The 22206-nt window shown below is 32.0% G+C and overlaps 1 protein-coding gene across 1 annotated transcript in view; it reads right to left on the bottom strand.

Annotated features, from left to right (window-relative positions):
• Positions 1-21965, bottom strand: part of LOC114337502 (calcium-dependent protein kinase 6) — a 182621-nt gene extending 160656 nt beyond the window's left edge. Inside the window, exon 1 of the mRNA XM_050648381.1 lies at positions 21830-21965. The gene's annotated coding sequence lies outside the window, so the exon portion shown is untranslated. The remainder of the gene's footprint in view (positions 1-21829) is intronic.
• Between the last annotated feature and the right edge of the window lie 241 nt (positions 21966-22206).

Consider the following 22206-nt stretch of genomic DNA (forward strand, 5'->3'; position numbering starts at 1 on the left):
TTTACACTCTGTTCTGTGTTTTGGTCTTTTAATAGCCTTATGTCGAATTTTGGATTGACACTACGTCTAACCTTCTTTAGCCTGAGCTTAATTTTGCCAATCAGTGGGTTATGGTCTGACTTGATATCAGCTCCTGGGTATGTCTTGACTGATGTTATGCTGTTACGGAATCTTTTATTAATCATGATGTAATCTATTTGATTTCTCACTATGCGGCCTGGAGTGTCTTGAGGTGATTTCCATGTATATAATCTTCTGTAAGGGAGTTTGAAGTAAGTGTTAGTAATCACAAACTCTTCTTCTGCCACAAATTCACCCAGTCGGTCTCCTCGCTCATTTCTTTCTCCAAGTCCAAATTGCCCTATGAATTCTCCCGATTGTCCCCTACCAATCTTAGCATTTAGATCACCCATAATCAAAGTTAAATCCTTTTTGGGGAGGCATGTTAAGGTGTTGGATAGTTCATTATAAAATGCTTCAATTATTTCGTCCGGTTTGTCAGCTGTAGGGGCATATACCTGGATAATGTTAGTTGTAATTGGGTAGGTATTAAGTTGAAGGAGGAGTATTCTTTCCGATATAGGTACAAAATTTTTAACATGTCTGGCAGTTTCTTGATTTAAGTATATATATATATATATATATATATATATATATATATATATATATATATATACATGGATATTATAATTTGCATCGAGAAGTTAGCGCGTGAACCTTTACGCGGTGAGCCGATCTTGCGCCTCAGAGCGCACTATTAAAATATCGATATCTTGGCCAAAAATAAACTTACAAACATTTTCGTAAGCCCAAAATGTTCCTTTTGAGTTCTTCTATCATTATTGTTAATTAAAGTATTAATATTTATAGCTTAAATTGGCTTGAAACCCTTATAAACAAATTAATGTACAATTTTTTAAAGAAAATTATAACTTCAAATGGGTATAACTTTAAAACAAAAAAGATCAAGTAATTTAACAAACTCTGTTTGGAAGCCTATTAATTAAGCTTTAAAATGAGACCTTTAAGGCTCATTTGCATGCGTAGAAGCCGAGTTACGATCGATAAATCTTTGAAAAATACTTATTTTGCAATTTGCAATTATCGGAAATATATTCATCGAAAAGTTTATCTACTTTTGCAAAATGTCAAAATCATATACTATTTTTACACGCAATAACTGGCTGTGATACGACATCTGCATTTTTCAGGAGGGGTAAAACGACTGTTTTTAAAATGTTTGAAAAACAAGATTTACTTGAATGTGCTGAAGTTTAAAAAAAAACTAATTCAACTCCACAAGAAGTTATTTCCAACGGAATTAGCTTTCTTCTCTCTATGTATGGAGCGCCTAAGAAAACTACGTGCTTAGATAAGTTTTGATATGCATGTTTTTTTAAAAGTACTCGAAACAAAAAACAAGTGCAGTTATCTTGTCTTCCTCCAACCTCAGCGGCTGCTCATCAACATCTTTTTCGGGTATATTACCAAGTTCAAGTGTGGCTTGGTTATCAGCTAGATCCAAAAGACTGGGGATGGAAATTAGTCGACAGTTCATTAGAACCAATTCAAACTTTACTCCCCCCTGCGCCGGAAAAACTCCTGAACACAATTTTTTGCAACTGTAAAAAGGGATGTAGCGCTAAATATGGTTGCAAAAAAGTTGTGACTGTTTTGTTCGGTAGCATGCACTAATTGTCAAAACCGGTCGTACTCCAATGTTGAATCACCAACAATTGAGGATTCATTTGATTCTATCGAGGAGCCATGCGACGTGTCATTATTGGGACAATTTACTTACACCCAGGATGAACAAGAAGATGAAGAAGAGGAAGAAGAACAATGAGAAGAAGAACAAGGGAAGCAGAAGTATTAGAAAATTATGAACCAGTTTGATAAATTTCCATTTTTTTAATTTATACCGCTTTATATAACTTTTATCATTTTTAACCCTTGCCACTTGCCAATATCAATTATTAAATAGCTTTAAATTAAACAGAATCATAACAGATCCGTGGAATAGGCCTACTGGGAAAACCACGTTAACAAAACGCGCTAAGTACACTACCTCAAAGGTGGTGTGGAAGCGTGTGCGCATATTATGACGAATAGACGATTACCACTTTCTGAATCGTTATATCTCAAAAACGGTGGCTCTCAGGAAAAAAAGTAATAAGGCATTTTTTATAGATAATTACCTAATCTACATTTTTTGTTAGAACTTATTTTACGATAAAACTTATCGTTTCGCTGAAAATCGCTAAAAACCATATTTGGTGACCTTTGACCCCGCGTAAAATTTTTAGCACGGGTCGGATTTATGAGGACTTTTTAGATTTAATTTATGATGGTATTTTGAACAATACTGCCAATTTTCAGCTTGATGGTAATTTTTGTAGCCTCGGATGCGTAAGTTGACCGGAGTATAAGTCTAATAGTGCATCTGTGTATCTTTGTTGTTATTTTAGTAGGCAGGGCCACTTTATCCATTAGGCAATATAGGCAGTTGCCTAGGGCGGCACATGATCAGAGGGCGGCAAAAATACTGTACAAAAAAATTTGTATATAAAAATCATGGATCTGGGTTCTGTCATTAAGGAAAATGAAGCTCCTTCAAATTACTTTACCGCAAGGAAGCCAAAAAATTGTGCCCATATAAAACATATAAAGAAATAAGAAAGAGAAAAAGGAAAATTCAATTTGACGAGGGGGCCGATGATGAACTAAACTTTTCATCTAGTGATGAGATGAAAATCCACACATTCTATATTATAATCGACACTCTGATAAGAGACCTGAATAGACGCCTGGAATCTTATCGACTTAATTTGCCAAAATTAAGCAATGAAGAAATTATTACCTATACAGAAGTAAAAACTTCAAATTGCATTTTGGTATAAAATCGTTTATTTAAAAACTATCTAAAAGTCATCCACATGGATTGCAAAACTTTTTCGTTCTGAACAGAACATCTTCAGTGCATTCCGCAAAGTAGTTGTAACTAGCACACCAATGAAGGTGGTAACTTCATAATATATGGCTTACATTATAACTTTTGGTAAAATATTGTGACTACAAGTCGATGTTACAAGATTAAATTATGTATGTGCCCAAAGAGCACATTATTACTACAAATTATTACCTACCTAAAGAAGCTGAAAATCTGATATCTACAAAATAAAGACGACTAAGATACATCATTCATACATGAATGCATTCACTTAAAGGGTCATTTGTATACCACAATAAAATCACCAATTGACATATCTTAATATTTAAAGAAGAGTTAGTGCAGCCACTGAAGGTGGATATGAGCTATTACCTCCGATTTCGTTGAACCTCCATCGATTTGCATGAAAATTGGTGAGTGGTTAGAGGATATCTCAAGGAACAAAGGTGACATGGCGTTAATTTGCGCTTTTACCCTGGGGGTGGATGCCACCCCTTCTCGGGGGTGAAAATTATTTTATTAAAAATATCCCCAGAATTCGATAGAGGGACAAATTCTAAGCAAAATTTGTTGCATAAAGTTATTAAAATAACTCAAAACTTTTTGAGTTATTAAAGATAAAAAATTTTAACTTTTCGTGAGAAAATGCATGTTCTTAACCGATTTTCTATAAATACCTAACTCAAAAACTATAAGATTTTACAAAAAATTATTATTACCAAAATTGAAGATAATAAAAAATGGAATAAACTCCTTACTGGAAAAACATTTTAATGTTATCTAAAAGTGAGTTATAGGTAATTGAATGTATATTTTTTTCGGCGAGTATTAGTGTTCTATAAGTGTTCAAATCTAAGTCTTCAAGCTTAAATAACGGGAAAATAACGTACTTAGAAATATCTATCAAATGAGCACCCGAACAAGTTGATAGCATTAAAATTTATGCACCAAATATTTTTAAAATCTTATCTTTAAAAATTTTACCAAAATAGTAATTGTTTTTTTAATAACTCCGTTAATTTTTGCGATATCAGGTTTGCCTAAAAACCATTTGAAAGTTATTTTAATGGCTATTAAACCACGTTGAATTTAATCTTCTAACCCTTACTTTTTTAAAAATAAAATGTTAAATGGCGCCGGTTACATGGTTCTCGCAAAATTTAAGCTTTAAACGTTTATATCTGGGTTATTTTTTACCCTACAGAAATAATAAAAAGGTAAAATATTTGATACAGAAAAAACTAAAATTTGGTTATACACTTTCTACGTATATTGAGTATTTTTGGAGTTATTATCAAAAGAAAATGAAAATTACGATAATTTTAAAAGTTCTGTTTTTTTTAAATCATATAGTTTTTCAAAAATATGCAATCTAAACTGGTCAAAATTGTTGAAATCATTACTTATGCTAATATATAGAAATTCTTCTAAGGATTACTATAAATTTTAATTTTTGTGGAAATTGCGTATGTTTTATTTTTCTCTTTTTCCTAAAAAGTTCAAAAGGGTTCTCGTATTTTCATCATAACCTGCTTAATTGTGATGCTATTAACTTCTACTGGAGCTCATTTGATAGGTACTCCGAACAGTGGCGTAGCTAGCCCCATGGGGGCCCCATATCAAAGTTTGTCGCGGGGCCCTTTTCCCCGCGACAAAAGAAGCAAAAACGCTTGTATAGAATCGAATAGAAATATGCTTTATTGTTACTGAAAATTTTACAATTTTATGAACAAAGCTTACAAAAAGTCGGGAAAAAACTAAAAACAAATACAGTTTACCGAAATTACATAAATCGTCAATATTAGTACAAAATAAAAGATAATCAAATAAAACAAAACACACAAAACACCCAAATATAGATAATAATAATAAACCTAATAAATTTTAATTAACCAAAGTCGAAAAATAGATTTGAATTGTCGAGACTCATTGTTTGAAAACAGATTCAGATTTTTCAATCCAAGGATGAATGGGCATTGCAAATGAGCTTAAACAAAGAAGCTCTGTTGTTACGGTAAGCGCCGTACACTTCTCCAAGAAATTAACGTACCTATGTACCACCTAAAAATTGGTCATTTTTGATGTCTCGAATTTCCTGAACCCGTTGTATGATTTAAGTGATTTTTTAATGTGTTATGGCCTTATTCTTTAACAATGTCATTGTAATAATATTGTTGCTAGACAGATAAATTGTCATTATATACCGGGTGTACCAATCAAACTGTGATTTTTTCTCTGAAAGTTCGCGTTACCCTGTGGAATATTTTAGCATTTGTAAAATGCTGAAATTAAAACCCGACTACATAATTATAGTCTAGTCTAGTAAAATAAAATTACACTACATGTAAATCAAAATGTAAATTCGTACAGGTTGGAACAAATTTTTTATCAAAGTTTAGGTGAGTACAAAAGCTATTTTCAAGAAAGTATCCAAATCATATAAGGGGATCATTGTTTAAATAATTAAAAAAGGGTCATTTTTGCACCATATTTACTTTTTTAACTGCTGAGGTAATTCACGTTTTAATGAAGGTGTTTAGAATATTTTTCTGCAAAGCTGAAGGGTAAGTCTTTCACCTAAGACTTACTAAATTCAATTTGACTCCCTATTTATTTAAAGAATTGTATATAAAACTTTAAAAACAAATTTGCAAAAAAATAGTATTTGCGATTTAAATAATAAGCACTATAAAATATTTTGTTTTATAGGAGAAGTTTTGCGCTATTTTCCAGTATTAAGCAAAAAAAATTGGTCGAAAAATATTTAATAATTTATGAGATATTGAATTTGTTTATTAAATGTCACTATATTTTCAATTGCAAAAACGCGGTTGTTACCAAAAGAATTTAAACCTGCAAAAGATCTCATTATTTTTATTTTTATGTATATAATAATTAAACTCCCCCCTTAAATTGGCATTTAAAAATTGTTCTAATTTGTTTATTACTTCTTTTTTAAATAACGTCGCTGGGGTTAAAAAATTCATTATCTCATAAATTGTTAAATATTTTTCGACCAATTTTTTTCGCTTTATACTGGTAACATGAGCTTCTCGTATAAAACAAAATAGTTTATGGTGCATATTTTATTTGTGTTTTAAATTTTGAATATAGTTATTTAAATAAATAGGGGTCAAATTTAATTTAGTAAATCTTAAGTGCTTTATTCTTCAACTTTGTAGAAAAAAAATGGTATAGACCTTCATAAAAGCGTGAATTACTGCAGAGAAGTGAAAAAAGTAAATATTGTGCAAAGATGACCCCTTTTTAATTATTTAAACAGTGATCTCCTTGAAAATATCTTTTGTATTCACCTAAACTTTGATAAAAGACTGTCCACAATGTGTCTGCAACGAATTCTGCAATTCTTTGGTCACGTGGATCGCAGAGTTTGATAGAAATTAATTTGTTTCTGGAAACGTTCCGGGAGAAGATCAAGAGGAAGATCACCAACAAGATGGTCCGACCAAATAAAGAATTCAGCTGGAAACTCATTCTGCGAAACTCTTAGAGCGGTTGAAGATAGAGACCAATGGAGAAACATTGTTAGGAAATTGGGGGAAATCACGATCCCTCAGTAATGGGGAAACGACAAGAGAGAGAAAAAAATTGATAAAAATTTAGTTCCAACCTGTATTTAGTACGGAATTACATTTTGATTTTTTTATTTTATTAGGCTATTATAGCCAACAATCTGTTGTTTTATTCATTCGCTTTTGGTTCATTCATTCGTATTTTGGATAATAAAAAAGTTAGGTACTTTAACAACCAGCCGTATTTTTCGTCAATACAGAGTGTTTTTAAATAAGTATGGCAAACTCTAAGGGATAATTCTGCATGAACAAATAATGACAGTCTGCGTTTGCTTTATAAACCTGCTAGTGTGCAAATGCTTCGTCTCCAAGATAGGGTTATTAAAATTTTTCTTACAATCTGACGATTTATTTATTGTCCTAAAACTGGTTAAAATATGCAAGTAAAATTTGGTGTGTTTTAAGAGGTAGTTATTGTGCGTTTTTGATACACAATTAGGAATTTAATACCTATTCATCATTGGCGCGTTTACGGTTAATATGACCCATGTGTGCACCAATTGTAAACATGAAATTCTGTTAAAACCCACCAAATTTCATTTGCATATATCAACCGGTTTTAGAGTAATAAATAAATCGTCAGTTTGTAAGAAAAATGTCAACACCCCCTATCTCGGACATACGTTTATAAAGCAAACTGTCATTATTTTTTCATGCAGAATTAGCCCTTAAAGTTTGCCATACTTATTTAAAAACACCCTGTATTGATGAAAAATAAGGCTAGTTGTTAAAGTACTACCTAACTTTTTTACTATCCAACATAAGCGAATGAATCGAAAAACAGAATGTTAAGAACACATGAGGCTATAGTTGGATTTTAATTTCAGTATTTTATAAATGCAAGAATATTCCACAGGGTGTGGTGAACTTTGAGAAAAAATTACTGTTTGACTGGTACACCCGGTATACAATGACAATTTACCTGTCTAGCAACAATATTATTACAACGATATTATTCAAAAATACGACTATAACATTTAAAAAAATCACTTAAATCGGAAAACAGGTTTAGGAAATATGAGACATAAAAAATGACCAATTTTTAAGGTGGTACGTTAATTTCTTGGAGAAATGTAGATATACATAAATACAATTATAGATAAAGAACAGATTATACAAACATACATAATATACCCGAACAATACATACTGTTTCAAATATGTATTCAAAGATAAAGCGATTACAAAAATTGCAATTCGGCATTCTTCAATATACATTATATTATACAATAACTCACACACAGCCAACGGAATTGACAATGAGAGGTACCTTGAAAACAATAAAGCTCTGTTATGGGCAGAGAATAGATAATAGATAGATATGATTTATATAGGTATATATAAAGAATCCACTACACCAAAATGTATTCCAAACAATATACACTGTTTCAAAGCGTTTTAATAGTGAAATAATTGTAGAATATTTAGTTCAATCTTTGTAAATGGAATTTTTTTCGACATGCCGCGATGGGGCCCTTGAATGTCGGGGGCCCCGTATAATTGATATGGCTGATACGGCGGTAGCTACGCCCCTGACTCCGAAGTTCTTTGACAAGTGCTTAGCAGGTATATTTTATAAAATGCATCGTTTTCCCGTTATTTAAGCTTGAATACTTAGATTTGAGTACTCGTCGAAAAATATATACATTCAATTACTCGTATCCACTTTGAATTAACATCAGTTTACTTCTTTAAGTGAGGAGTGTGTATTCAGCTTTTTATTATTTTCAATTTTGGTAATAATAATTTTTTTGTTAAAGCTTATAGTTTTTGAGTTATACGTGTAAACAGCCTTAAAACTTGATGGATTCGACCGTTACTTGATGGAAGTTCATTTTATCGAACAATAAAACACTGAAAACGTTTGTTTTCTATACTTCCACAAAATTTATTATAACTAAGTGACTACAGCTGTTTCGGCGGAGTGCCTTTCTCAAGTGATATAGTTTACAATGTGTTTGCCTTTTTAAGTCTTCAACTGAAGAGGTTGAGGAGTGGGGAGCTGTTTGTCTCGAGTTGGTCATTCAGAATTATATCTGTATTTTTCAGTTTATTAATTTCCATAGATTCTAAAAAAGATAACTTAAGGCCTTTATTTTGAATATGTAGAATTTGAAACTCTTCATTGAAAGAATGATTATGATCTAGAAGGTGAAGTGCGTATGTAGAAGTGTCTGTTTTTCTATTGTTGAATGCCCTTTTGTGTTCTGCTATCCGTTTGTCAAAAGTTCTGCCAGTTTGACCGATGTACGTTTTCGGACAGTCACCACAAGTTAGTTTGTACACACCACTCTGTAGTTGCTTTCTCTTTCGACTTTTATTGTTCTTAATATATTTGCTTAAGTTGTTGTTAGTTCTGAAAGCTGGTGTTATTCCTTTCTTTTTTATGTATCTGGCTATTTTTGTTGTTATCTTGCCAGTATATGTGAGAGAGCAGAAGGTACTGGGTTCTTTCTGTGGTGGTGGATACACTAATTTCAGGGCTTTCTTATGGAGTTTTTGGTTTAAAATTTTGTTAACTGTTTGTTCGTTATAGCCGTTGTTTACTGCTATTTGTTTAATGATGTTTAGTTCTATCTCGAAGTTATTTTTTGTCATGCTATGGTAGGCTGCTAATTTGTGTTGTGTAGGATGGGATGATGAATTGTGTATAGTTGTGTCAGTATGGGTAGGTTTATGATATACGGAGAACTCATGTTTGTTGTGTAGTCTGGAAATCGTTACATCTAGAAAGTTTATGGAGTTATTCTGTTCTGTTTCTATTGTAAACTCAATATTATTATGAAGTGAATTAATATATGATAGGAATTGGTCAAGTTGTCTGTTAGTTCCTGTAAAGCATACTAGTATATCATCCACGTATCTCCACCAATATAAGAACTGTTTAAATACGGGATGTTTAGAAATTGTTGTTTCAAGTTGGTTCATAAATATATCTGATAGCAATGGGCTTAGAGGATTACCCATAATAAGTCCTGCACTGTTGTTTGTGTATATTTGATTATTGAATTCAAAATAGTCTTGATTTATGCAAATTTCAAGAAGGTGTAAAATTTCAGATGCAATGATCGGATTTGTACTATTATGGTCTAAAAGATTCTTAACTAAAACAAAAGTTTCTGTAGGAGGAACACTAGGAAAAAGATTTTTTACGTCAAATGAAATTAGTCTGGAGTTGTTGGGCAATTGAAAATGTTGTATTTTATTAACTAGTTCTAGTGTATTTTTTACGGTGAATTTAGGTGAAAATTTAGTGTGTTCTGTAAACTTTCAAAAAAAAAACTGTCAGATATTATTACATTCTGACGATTTATTTATTGTCCTAAAACTGGTTAAAATATGCAAGTAAAATTTGGTGTGTTTTAAGAGGTAGTTATTGTGCGTTTATGATACACAATTAGGAATTTAATACCTATTCATCATTGGCGCGCATACGGTTAATATGACCCATGTGTGCACCAATTGTAAACATGAAATTCTGTTAAAACCCACCAAATTTCATTTGCATATATCAACCGGTTTTAGAGTAATAAAAAAATCGTCAGTTTGTAAGAAAAATGTCAACACCCCCTATCTCGGACATACGTTTATAAAGCAAACTGTCATTATTTTTTCATGCAGAATTAGCCCTTAAAGTTTGCCATACTTATTTAAAAACACCCTGTATTGATGAAAAATAAGGCTAGTTGTTAAAGTACTACCTAACTTTTTTACTATCCAACATAAGCGAATGAATCGAAAAACAGAATGTTAAGAACACATGAGGCTATAGTTGGATTTTAATTTCAGTATTTTATAAATGCAAGAATATTCCACAGGGTGTGGTGAACTTTGAGAAAAAATTACTGTTTGACTGGTACACCCGGTATACAATGACAATTTACCTGTCTAGCAACAATATTATTACAACGATATTATTCAAAAATACGACTATAACATTTAAAAAAATCACTTAAATCGGAAAACAGGTTTAGGAAATATGAGACATAAAAAATGACCAATTTTTAAGGTGGTACGTTAATTTCTTGGAGAAATGTAGATATACATAAATACAATTATAGATAAAGAACAGATTATACAAACATACATAATATACCCGAACAATCCATACTGTTTCAAATATGTATTCAAAGATAAAGCGATTACAAAAATTGCAATTCGGCATTCTTCAATATACATTATATTATACAATAACTCACACACAGCCAACGGAATTGACAATGAGAGGTACCTTGAAAACAATAAAGCTCTGTTATGGGGCAGAGAATAGATAATAGATAGATATGATTTATATAGGTATATAAAAAGAATCCACTACACGAAAATGTATTCCAAACAATATACACTGTTTCAAAGCGTTTTAATAGTGAAATAATTGTAGAATATTTAGTTCAATCTTTGTAAATGGAATTTTTTTCGACATGCCGCGATGGGGCCCTTGAATGTCGGGGGCCCCGTATAATTGATATGGCTGATACGGCGGTAGCTACGCCCCTGACTCCGAAGTTCTTTGACAAGTGCTTAGCAGGTATATTTTATAAAATGCATCGTTTTCCCGTTATTTAAGCTTGAATACTTAGATTTGAGTACTCGTCGAAAAATATATACATTCAATTACTCGTATCCCACTTTGAATTAACATCAGTTTACTTCTTTAAGTGAGGAGTGTGTATTCAGCTTTTTATTATCTTCAATTTTGGTAATAATAATTTTTTTGTTAAAGCTTATAGTTTTTGAGTTATACGTGTAAACAGCCTTAAAACTTGATGGACTCGACCGTTACTTGATGGAAGTTCATTTTATCTAACAATAAAACACTGAAAACGTTTGTTTTCTATACTTCCACAAAATTTATTATAACTAAGTGACTACAGCTGTTTCGGCGGAGTGCCTTTCTCAAGTGATATAGTTTACAATGTGTTTGCCTTTTTAAGTCTTCAACTGAAGAGGTTGAGGAGTGGGGAGCTGTTTGTCTCGAGTTGGTCATTCAGAATTATATCTGTATTTTTCAGTTTATTAATTTCCATAGATTCTAAAAAAGATAACTTAAGGCCTTTATTTTGAATATGTAGAATTTGAAACTCTTCATTGAAAGAATGATTATGATCTAGAAGGTGAAGTGCGTATGTAGAAGTGTCTGTTTTTCTATTGTTGAATGCCCTTTTGTGTTCTGCTATCCGTTTGTCAAAAGTTCTGCCAGTTTGACCGATGTACGTTTTCGGACAGTCACCACAAGTTAGTTTGTACACACCACTCTGTAGTTGCTTTCTCTTTCGACTTTTATTGTTCTTAATATATTTGCTTAAGTTGTTGTTAGTTCTGAAAGCTGGTGTTATTCCTTTCTTTTTTATGTATCTGTCTATTTTTGTTGTTATCTTGCCAGTATATGTGAGAGAGCAGAAGGTACTGGGTTCTTTCTGTGGTGGTGGATACACTAATTTCAGGGCTTTCTTATGGAGTTTTTGGTTTAAAATTTTGTTAACTGTTTGTTCGTTATAGCCGTTGTTTACTGCTATTTGTTTAATGATGTTTAGTTCTATCTCGAAGTTATTTTTTGTCATGGGAATTTCTGTCAGTCTATGTATCATGCTATGGTAGGCTGCTAATTTGTGTTGTGTAGGATGGGATGATGAATTGTGTATAGTTGTGTCAGTATGGGTAGGTTTATGATATACGGAGAACTCATGTTTGTTGTGTAGTCTGGAAATCGTTACATCTAGAAAGTTTATGGAGTTATTCTGTTCTGTTTCTATTGTAAACTCAATATTATTATGAAGTGAATTAATATATGATAGGAATTGGTCAAGTTGTCTGTTAGTTCCTGTAAAGCATACTAGTATATCATCCACGTATCTCCACCAATATAAGAACTGTTTAAATACGGGATGTTTAGAAATTGTTGTTTCAAGTTGGTTCATAAATATATCTGATAGCAATGGGCTTAGAGGATTACCCATAATAAGTCCTGCACTGTTGTTTGTGTATATTTGATTATTGAATTCAAAATAGTCTTGATTTATGCAAATTTCAAGAAGGTGTAAAATTTCAGATGCAATGATCGGATTTGTACTATTATGGTCTAAAAGATTCTTAACTAAAACAAAAGTTTCTGTAGGAGGAACACTAGGAAAAAGATTTTTTACGTCAAATGAAATTAGTCTGGAGTTGTTGGGCAATTGAAAATGTTGTATTTTATTAACTAGTTCTAATGTATTTTTTACGGTGAATTTAGGTGAAAATTTAGTGTGTTCTGTAAACTTTCAAAAAAAAAAAACTGTCAGATATTATTACATTCTGACGATTTATTTATTGTCCTAAAACTGGTTAAAATATGCAAGTAAAATTTGGTGTGTTTTAAGAGGTAGTTATTGTGCGTTTATGATACACAATTAGGAATTTAATACCTATTCATCATTGGCGCGCATACGGTTAATATGACCCATGTGTGCACCAATTGTAAACATGAAATTCTGTTAAAACCCACCAAATTTCATTTGCATATATCAACCGGTTTTAGAGTAATAAATAAATCGTCAGTTTGTAAGAAAAATGTCAACACCCCCTATCTCGGACATACGTTTATAAAGCAAACTGTCATTATTTTTTCATGCAGAATTAGCCCTTAAAGTTTGCCATACTTATTTAAAAACACCCTGTATTGATGAAAAATAAGGCTAGTTGTTAAAGTACTACCTAACTTTTTTACTATCCAACATAAGCGAATGAATCGAAAAACAGAATGTTAAGAACACATGAGGCTATAGTTGGATTTTAATTTCAGTATTTTATAAATGCAAGAATATTCCACAGGGTGTGGTGAACTTTGAGAAAAAATTACTGTTTGACTGGTACACCCGGTATACAATGACAATTTACCTGTCTAGCAACAATATTATTACAACGATATTATTCAAAAATACGACTATAACATTTAAAAAAATCACTTAAATCGGAAAACAGGTTTAGGAAATATGAGACATAAAAAATGACCAATTTTTAAGGTGGTACGTTAATTTCTTGGAGAAATGTAGATATACATAAATACAATTATAGATAAAGAACAGATTATACAAACATACATAATATACCCGAACAATACATACTGTTTCAAATATGTATTCAAAGATAAAGCGATTACAAAAATTGCAATTCGGCATTCTTCAATATACATTATATTATACAATAACTCACACACAGCCAACGGAATTGACAATGAGAGGTACCTTGAAAACAATAAAGCTCTGTTATGGGGCAGAGAATAGATAATAGATAGATATGATTTATATAGGTATATATAAAGAATCCACTACACCAAAATGTATTCCAAACAATATACACTGTTTCAAAGCGTTTTAATAGTGAAATAATTGTAGAATATTTAGTTCAATCTTTGTAAATGGAATTTTTTTCGACATGCCGCGATGGGGCCCTTGAATGTCGGGGGCCCCGTATAATTGATATGGCTGATACGGCGGTAACTACGCCCCTGACTCCGAAGTTCTTTGACATGTGCTTAGCAGGTATATTTTATAAAATGCATCGTTTTCCCGTTATTTAAGCTTGAATACTTAGATTTGAGTACTCGTCGAAAAATATATACATTCAATTACTCGTATCCCACTTTGAATTAACATCAGTTTACTTCTTTAAGTGAGGAGTGTGTATTCAGCTTTTTATTATCTTCAATTTTGGTAATAATAATTTTTTTGTTAAAGCTTATAGTTTTTGAGTTATACGTGTAAACAGCCTTAAAACTTGATGGATTCGACCGTTACTTGATGGAAGTTCATTTTATCTAACAATAAAACACTGAAAACGTTTGTTTTCTATACTTCCACAAAATTTATTATAACTAAGTGACTACAGCTGTTTCGGCGGAGTGCCTTTCTCAAGTGATATAGTTTACAATGTGTTTGCCTTTTTAAGTCTTCAACTGAAGAGGTTGAGGAGTGGGGAGCTATTTGTCTCGAGTTGGTCATTCAGAATTATATCTGTATTTTTCAGTTTATTAATTTCCATAGATTCTAAAAAAGATAACTTAAGGCCTTTATTTTGAATATGTAGAATTTGAAACTCTTCATTGAAAGAATGATTATGATCTAGAAGGTGAAGTGCGTATGTAGAAGTGTCTGTTTTTCTATTGTTGAATGCCCTTTTGTGTTCTGCTATCCGTTTGTCAAAAGTTCTGCCAGTTTGACCGATGTACGTTTTCGGACAGTCACCACAAGTTAGTTTGTACACACCACTCTGTAGTTGCTTTCTCTTTCGACTTTTATTGTTCTTAATATATTTGCTTAAGTTGTTGTTAGTTCTGAAAGCTGGTGTTATTCCTTTCTTTTTTATGTATCTGTCTATTTTTGTTGTTATCTTGCCAGTATATGTGAGAGAGCAGAAGGTACTGGGTTCTTTCTGTGGTGGTGGATACACTAATTTCAGGGCTTTCTTATGGAGTTTTTGGTTTAAAATTTTGTTAACTGTTTGTTCGTTATAGCCGTTGTTTACTGCTATTTGTTTAATGATGTTTAGTTCTATCTCGAAGTTATTTTTTGTCATGGGAATTTCTGTCAGTCTATGTATCATGCTATGGTAGGCTGCTAATTTGTGTTGTGTAGGATGGGATGATGAATTGTGTATAGTTGTGTCAGTATGGGTAGGTTTATGATATACGGAGAACTCATGTTTGTTGTGTAGTCTGGAAATCGTTACATCTAGAAAGTTTATGGAGTTATTCTGTTCTGTTTCTATTGTAAACTCAATATTATTATGAAGTGAATTAATATATGATAGGAATTGGTCAAGTTGTCTGTTAGTTCCTGTAAAGCATACTAGTATATCATCCACGTATCTCCACCAATATAAGAACTGTTTAAATACGGGATGTTTAGAAATTGTTGTTTCAAGTTGGTTCATAAATATATCTGATAGCAATGGGCTTAGAGGATTACCCATAATAAGTCCTGCACTGTTGTTTGTGTATATTTGATTATTGAATTCAAAATAGTCTTGATTTATGCAAATTTCAAGAACGTGTAAAATTTCAGATGCAATGATCGGATTTGTACTATTATGGTCTAAAAGATTCTTAACTAAAACAAAAGTTTCTGTAGGAGGAACACTAGGAAAAAGATTTTTTACGTCAAATGAAATTAGTCTGGAGTTGTTGGGCAATTGAAAATGTTGTATTTTATTAACTAGTTCTAGTGTATTTTTTACGGTGAATTTAGGTGAAAATTTAGTGTGTTCTGTAAACTTTCAAAAAAAAAACTGTCAGATATTATTACAGAATACACTAAATTTTCACCTAAATTCACCGTAAAAAATACACTAGAACTAGTTAATAAAATACAACATTTTCAATTGCCCAACAACTCCAGACTAATTTCATTTGACGTAAAAAATCTTTTTCCTAGTGTTCCTCCTACAGAAACTTTTGTTTTAGTTAAGAATCTTTTAGACCATAATAGTACAAATCCGATCATTGCATCTGAAATTTTACACCTTCTTGAAATTTGCATAAATCAAGACTATTTTGAATTCAATAATCAAATATACACAAACAACAGTGCAGGACTTATTATGGGTAATCCTCTAAGCCCATTGCTATCAGATATATTTATGAACTAACTTGAAACAACAATTTCTAAACATCCCGTATTTAAACAGTTCTTATATTGGTGGAGATACGTGGATGATATACTAGTATGCTTTACAGGAACTAACAGACAACTTGACCAATTCCTATCATATATTAATTCACTTCATAATAATATTGAGTTTATAATAGAAACAGAACAGAATAACTCCATAAACTTTCTAGATGTAACGATTTCCAGACTACACAACAAACATGAGTTCTCCGTATATCATAAACCTACCCATACTGACACAACTATACACAATTCATCATCCCATCCTACACAACACAAATTAGCAGCCTACCATAGCATGATACATAGACTGACAGAAATTCCCATGACAAAAAATAACTTCGAGATAGAACTAAACATCATTAAACAAATAGCAGTAAACAACGGCTATAACGAACAAACAGTTAACAAAATTTTAAACCAAAAACTCCATAAGAAAGCCCTGAAATTAGTGTATCCACCACCACAGAAAGAACCCAGTACCTTCTGCTCTCTCACATATACTGGCAAGATAACAACAAAAATAGCCAGATACATAAAAAAGAAAGGAATAACACCAGCTTTCAGAACTAACAACAACTTAAGCAAATATATTAAGAACAATAAAAGTCGAAAGAGAAAGCAACTACAGAGTGGTGTGTACAAACTAACTTGTGGTGACTGTCCGAAAACGTACATCGGTCAAACTGGCAGAACTTTTGACAAACGGATAGCAGAACACAAAAGGGCATTCAACAATAGAAAAACAGACACTTCTACATACGCACTTCACCTTCTAGATCATAATCATTCTTTCAATGAAGAGTTTCAAATTCTACATATTCAAAATAAAGGCCTTAAGTTATCTTTTTTAGAATCTATGGAAATTAATAAACTGAAAAATACAGATATAATTCTGAATGACCAACTCGAGACAAACAGCTCCCCACTCCTCAACCTCTTCAGTTGAAGACTTAAAAAGGCAAACACATTGTAAACTATATCACTTGAGAAAGGCACTCCGCCGAAACAGCTGTAGTCACTTAGTTATAATAAATTTTGTGGAAGTATAGAAAACAAACGTTTTCAGTGTTTTATTGTTAGCCTTAAAACTAATATTTTTTACGAAAAAAAAATCTTTGATCTTTAATAACTCAAAAAGTATTGATTAATTTGTCTCTCTATCGATTTATGGTATTATTAAAAAAATAATTTTCACCCCCGAGAAGGGGTGGCATCAGGGCCGTCTTAACCATACACGGCGCCAGGGTGCAAGACTTATCTTTGCGCCCCCTTTTGTCAGAAGATTATGTAGGTACGCTAAAGTTAAAACTTATTATGTTTGCTTTCTTTATTTATACAAGGTGGGCCAAAGAAAACAGTCCACCTCGATATTTGGCAGTAGTTATTAGATTTTAAGGAAATGCCGAAACAGGTTAATTTTTATTTTTAAATTACAATTTTTTTATATACATTTCATACTAGTGACGTCATCCATCTGGGCATGATGACGTAATCGACGATTTTTTTAAATGGGAATATGGGTCGTGTGTGGTAGCTCATTTGAAAGTATGTTCAATTCTCTATTCAGCAATATAAACATTAATATCTTTATTTATACAGGCTTGGACAAAAAAATAATTTTTGAATTAAATTAACTGGCAGAAAAAGAAGAATCTATGTAATTTATTTAACTTAAAATACATTCTATTGCTGTTAGTCCATGTGGTGAGACCGCTCCCGTCTGAAAAAATTTCTGATTCGGTTTCTTTGCGGATTCCTATTAAAAAATGTTCCCTTTAAACAAATCTGAAGGATGCCGGCCGAAATTTTTGGGCAGAAATTGTTTAAACAATGTTTTTAAACAAATACAAAAGATCACCTTTTTTGAACCAGAAAATATTTTTTTAGGTTTTTAGGTCATTCTAAACAAGAAAGTTACCTTGTCATTTTTCTCAAAAATTCATACTTTTCGAGTTATAAGCGATTTAAAATCTGAAAAATGCGAAAATGCCAGTTGGCTTTAGTCAGTTGGCTTTTACCTTTCTCTTTGTGAAGACAGAGAAATCAACTCAACCAGCCACATGCTTGTGGTATAGTCATATGGTGCCTTAAGGTATACCCTTTAAATTTCACCCATCGCCAGGGATTCATAAATAATATGCCAATGTAAGACCTTTGGTCGGCATTTTAAGGGTTTTAACCCATGTATTTTTGGTGGCTTAGCATGTAGAGCTTGCTTAGAACACTGATAATGCTCTCTTTAGAGCAAAAACGTTCTGTATTTTAATGTAGCCCTTTATTGGAGTTTTCAAACTAATATACCTTTTACACAGAAGATCTTTTTCTTCAATTTTTTGTAATTAATGGTATACACCCAGCTACAGGAAAATTTTTCCTTATGGATTTTATTTTTTCTATTTTCTATCAGCAGTACAATGTATTTTGAATTAAATACGTTACATACATTCTTCTTGTTACGTCAATTAATTTAATTCAAAAATTATTTTTTTGGCCACCCTGTATAAATAATAATATTAATGTTTATATTACTGAATAGGGAATTAAACACCCTTTCAAATGAGCTACGCACGACCCCTATTCCCATTTAAAAAAAATGATCGATTACGTCATCACGCTCAGATGGATGACGTCACCAGTATGAAATATATGCCAAAAAATTGCAATATAAAAATAAAAATCGAAATATTTCTGCGTTTCCTTAAAATATAATAACTACTGCCAAATATCGAGGTGGACTGTTTTCTTTGGCCCACCTTGTATATTAAAAAACATGGTTTCAGTATTCAAAAAAGATCAATCTTGTAATAGGTCTGGATCCCGCGTATGAAAAAAAGTTGATTAATAGCAAGCTAAAAATTTGTTAAAAGCTTAAGGGTGTCTAGTCGGACAAACTTTAATATATGGGAACACTGGAACAGGGGAAGTTTTAATTGTGGAACAGGTTAAAAATTTGGAACGGTCAGACCACGAAAACGGCACATGTATTTTGTCCGACAGAACAGACTTAAACTCTTCGAATAGAGAATAAACTCTCATGCAAAAATCAGACTGCTATTTATCACCAAATGGACGTTTTAATGAGTGGAACATGTAGAATATCTCAAATGCCAGGAATGATGACAGGTGATAAATAGCAGTCTGATTTTTGCATGAGAGTTTAATCTCTGTTCGGAGAGTTTAAGTCTGTTCTGTCGGACAAAATAAATGTGCCGTTTTCGTGGTGTGACCGTTCCAAATATTTAACCTGTTCCACAATTAAAACTGCCCCTGTTCCAGTGTTCCCATATATGAAAGTTTATCCGACTAGACACCCTTAAGCTATTAACAAATTTGCAGCTTGCTATTAATCAACTTTTTTTTCACACGCGGGATCCAGACCTATAAACTATACCATATTTTTTAAAGTATATCAAAGTCAACTTTTCTAGCTTTTAAGTTGGCAAAAGTTTTTATTGCTTCGGTGATATCTATTTTTACTTTCTTTTCTATAGGTACTTATTAAAGCCAATTATTTTTGATCAACTTAAGTTTAGACAAAGGACCTTTCTCCTTCAGCTATTTATCTGGAAGTGTTAAATATATCCTTAGACATGTAGAAATATTTAGGAAAACGGAGAGTAAATTATTTTAGAATACATATAACTTAAAATATCGAGTGGAGTTGTGTCTATATTTTTAAAAAATAGTGGTAACAATTCTAACTCATGGAATAGATCTTCACCATCTATATCAGGTCTATTTCCAAGCGCTAGTTTTTTTTTGTAAATTTAAACATTGTGTTGTTTTTTAAGTTTTCTTCGGAGTTTCTTTAAAACAATATACTTTCCATGAAGGAATAATTATAATTATGTTCCCTCAACACTTCAAATCTTACAAGATGGCGATTCATTATCATTCGACATTCAATATTGGTCAAAATAGTATACGCGTCCCCTTTTTGAAATTATTGTCGGAATAATCTAAATGGGTTTCATATTTCATTTCCATATCGTAGGTGTATAAGCATTAATAGCCTTTGTAAAAAATATCGAAAGTGCACTTGTATGTTTTTGTTATTTGTAGTTTTTTTTTAGGGACAAAAGCGCAAGTTTGAACCTGGCAAGTTTTCAGCTTGCGCCCCTTGGACTTGGCGCCCGGGTGCCTCGCACCCCTTGCACCCCCGGGTTAAGACGGCGCTGGGTGGCATCCACCACCACGGTAAAAGCGCAAGTTTGCATCATGTCACCTGTGTTCCTTGAAGTATCCTCTAACTACTCACCAATTTTCATGAAAATCGATAGAGCTTCAATACAATCGGAGGTGAAAACCTTCAGTGACTGCACTAAGTGGATTGAAAGATATTTTCCCTAATTTTGACATCGCTTTGCACATTTATTTGTGCATCCCAGTTGCCAACGTGTCCGCTGACAGGTCATTTTCGAAAATGTCAAGAATTAAAAATAATTTCCCATCAAGTATGCGCAAGAACGTGTTAACAGTTTGTCGATTTTGTCAAGAAAAAAAAATTTTTTTGAGTTTTTTTTTAAAAAGAAGTCTCTGATGTGACTGAACTGGAATGACAATTTTTTCTGTTATAGGTATATAAACATCGTAGTTTATATCCATTTTTAGTGTATTCTAATTTAAATAAAAATTTCTGCAATTTTTTTTCGCAAAAATGGTACATATTTGAAGGGCGGCTACTAGAGAATTGCCTAGGGCGTCAATTGACCTAAACGCGGCCCTGTTAGTAGGTATACATATACCTACCATTAGTCTCATAGTCTCCATCTCCAGTAGAAATCGAGACTTCAGCGAAAAACTGTGGTCATAAATTTTAGAACACTCACTGGTTGTCCACAATCCAAAGATTATGAGGAATAAAAATAAAAATGGCCCGATAACGAACAGACAAATGGGTTATACTACATTCGCTCTCGCGAGATTTTTTTTGACACTGACGTTAGTAATTTCTTTTTTGAAAAATTCAGTTGTCAGAAGTGACTGGAAATTACTACAAAACCAATGCACCTGCTCATATCCAATATTATTAATAGTAAACAGACATAAAAATAACATAAACCTTACGCCAATCAATAATTATTTATTTAAACCATTATAATGTATTGATAGCAAATGAGAAAATTATTTATTGTACAAAATAAAAATATTTTGTAGAAATAAACTTCACAAAATTTTATGAGATTAGTAGACACTCCCACTATTTCTAATAATTCTTCTTTTTTTAATGAAAGATTAAGTTGATTTGAGTTGATTTTAGCAGTTAATAGTGTGAGGTAGGAATTTTTGTGTTGTACGTTTCCTATTCCGAATGTCTCAAAAAAAATCTCGCGAGAGCGAATGTAGTATAACAATGGTTAACCGATTTGCCCTGTACGGATCACCTTTGGAAACTGATTCTGCTATTTGTATATCCTAATATTTTATTATTAGGAACTTTCGCAAAACGTAACTAATTGCATTTATGCATTTGCTTGATAACCAATCAGGAAATAATAAAAATGATGCAATGCTTTTGTAATATTCACTAAAAATGCGAGGTCAGCATTTTATTTCCTCACATAAATATCTAGTTTTAGAAATATATTTTCATTGTATTAATAAGAATGCTAAAATAAAGAAGAATAATATAAATACCTTAAATATATCTCCTTATCTGCTTGAAAAACAATATTGTAAACATACAACTTTCACGACTCACTCATGAAATTATGAAATGAAAATAAAATCGAAGGCCAAGGCCAAGGCCAAACTAAGCCAAAGCCAACTAAAAGCCGAAATATTAGAAAACTCTAAATAACGGAGTAGATGTTCCATCTATGGGTGGAATTTGCAAGTTACGTAGATAATTGCCATTGCATGCCATTGCAATAATTATAATGCGTACTTTATACTTTGAAAAATTACTACATGAATATGAAATATAAAAACATCTAAAACAATTTAAGTACCAAATATTTAAACTTAATTATATAATGCATAAATATGCTTAAGTTATGTATACTTCATTGCAC

Source organism: Diabrotica virgifera, chromosome 4, assembly GCF_917563875.1.
Source record: "Diabrotica virgifera virgifera chromosome 4, PGI_DIABVI_V3a".
NCBI classification, from domain to species: domain Eukaryota; kingdom Metazoa; phylum Arthropoda; class Insecta; order Coleoptera; family Chrysomelidae; genus Diabrotica; species Diabrotica virgifera.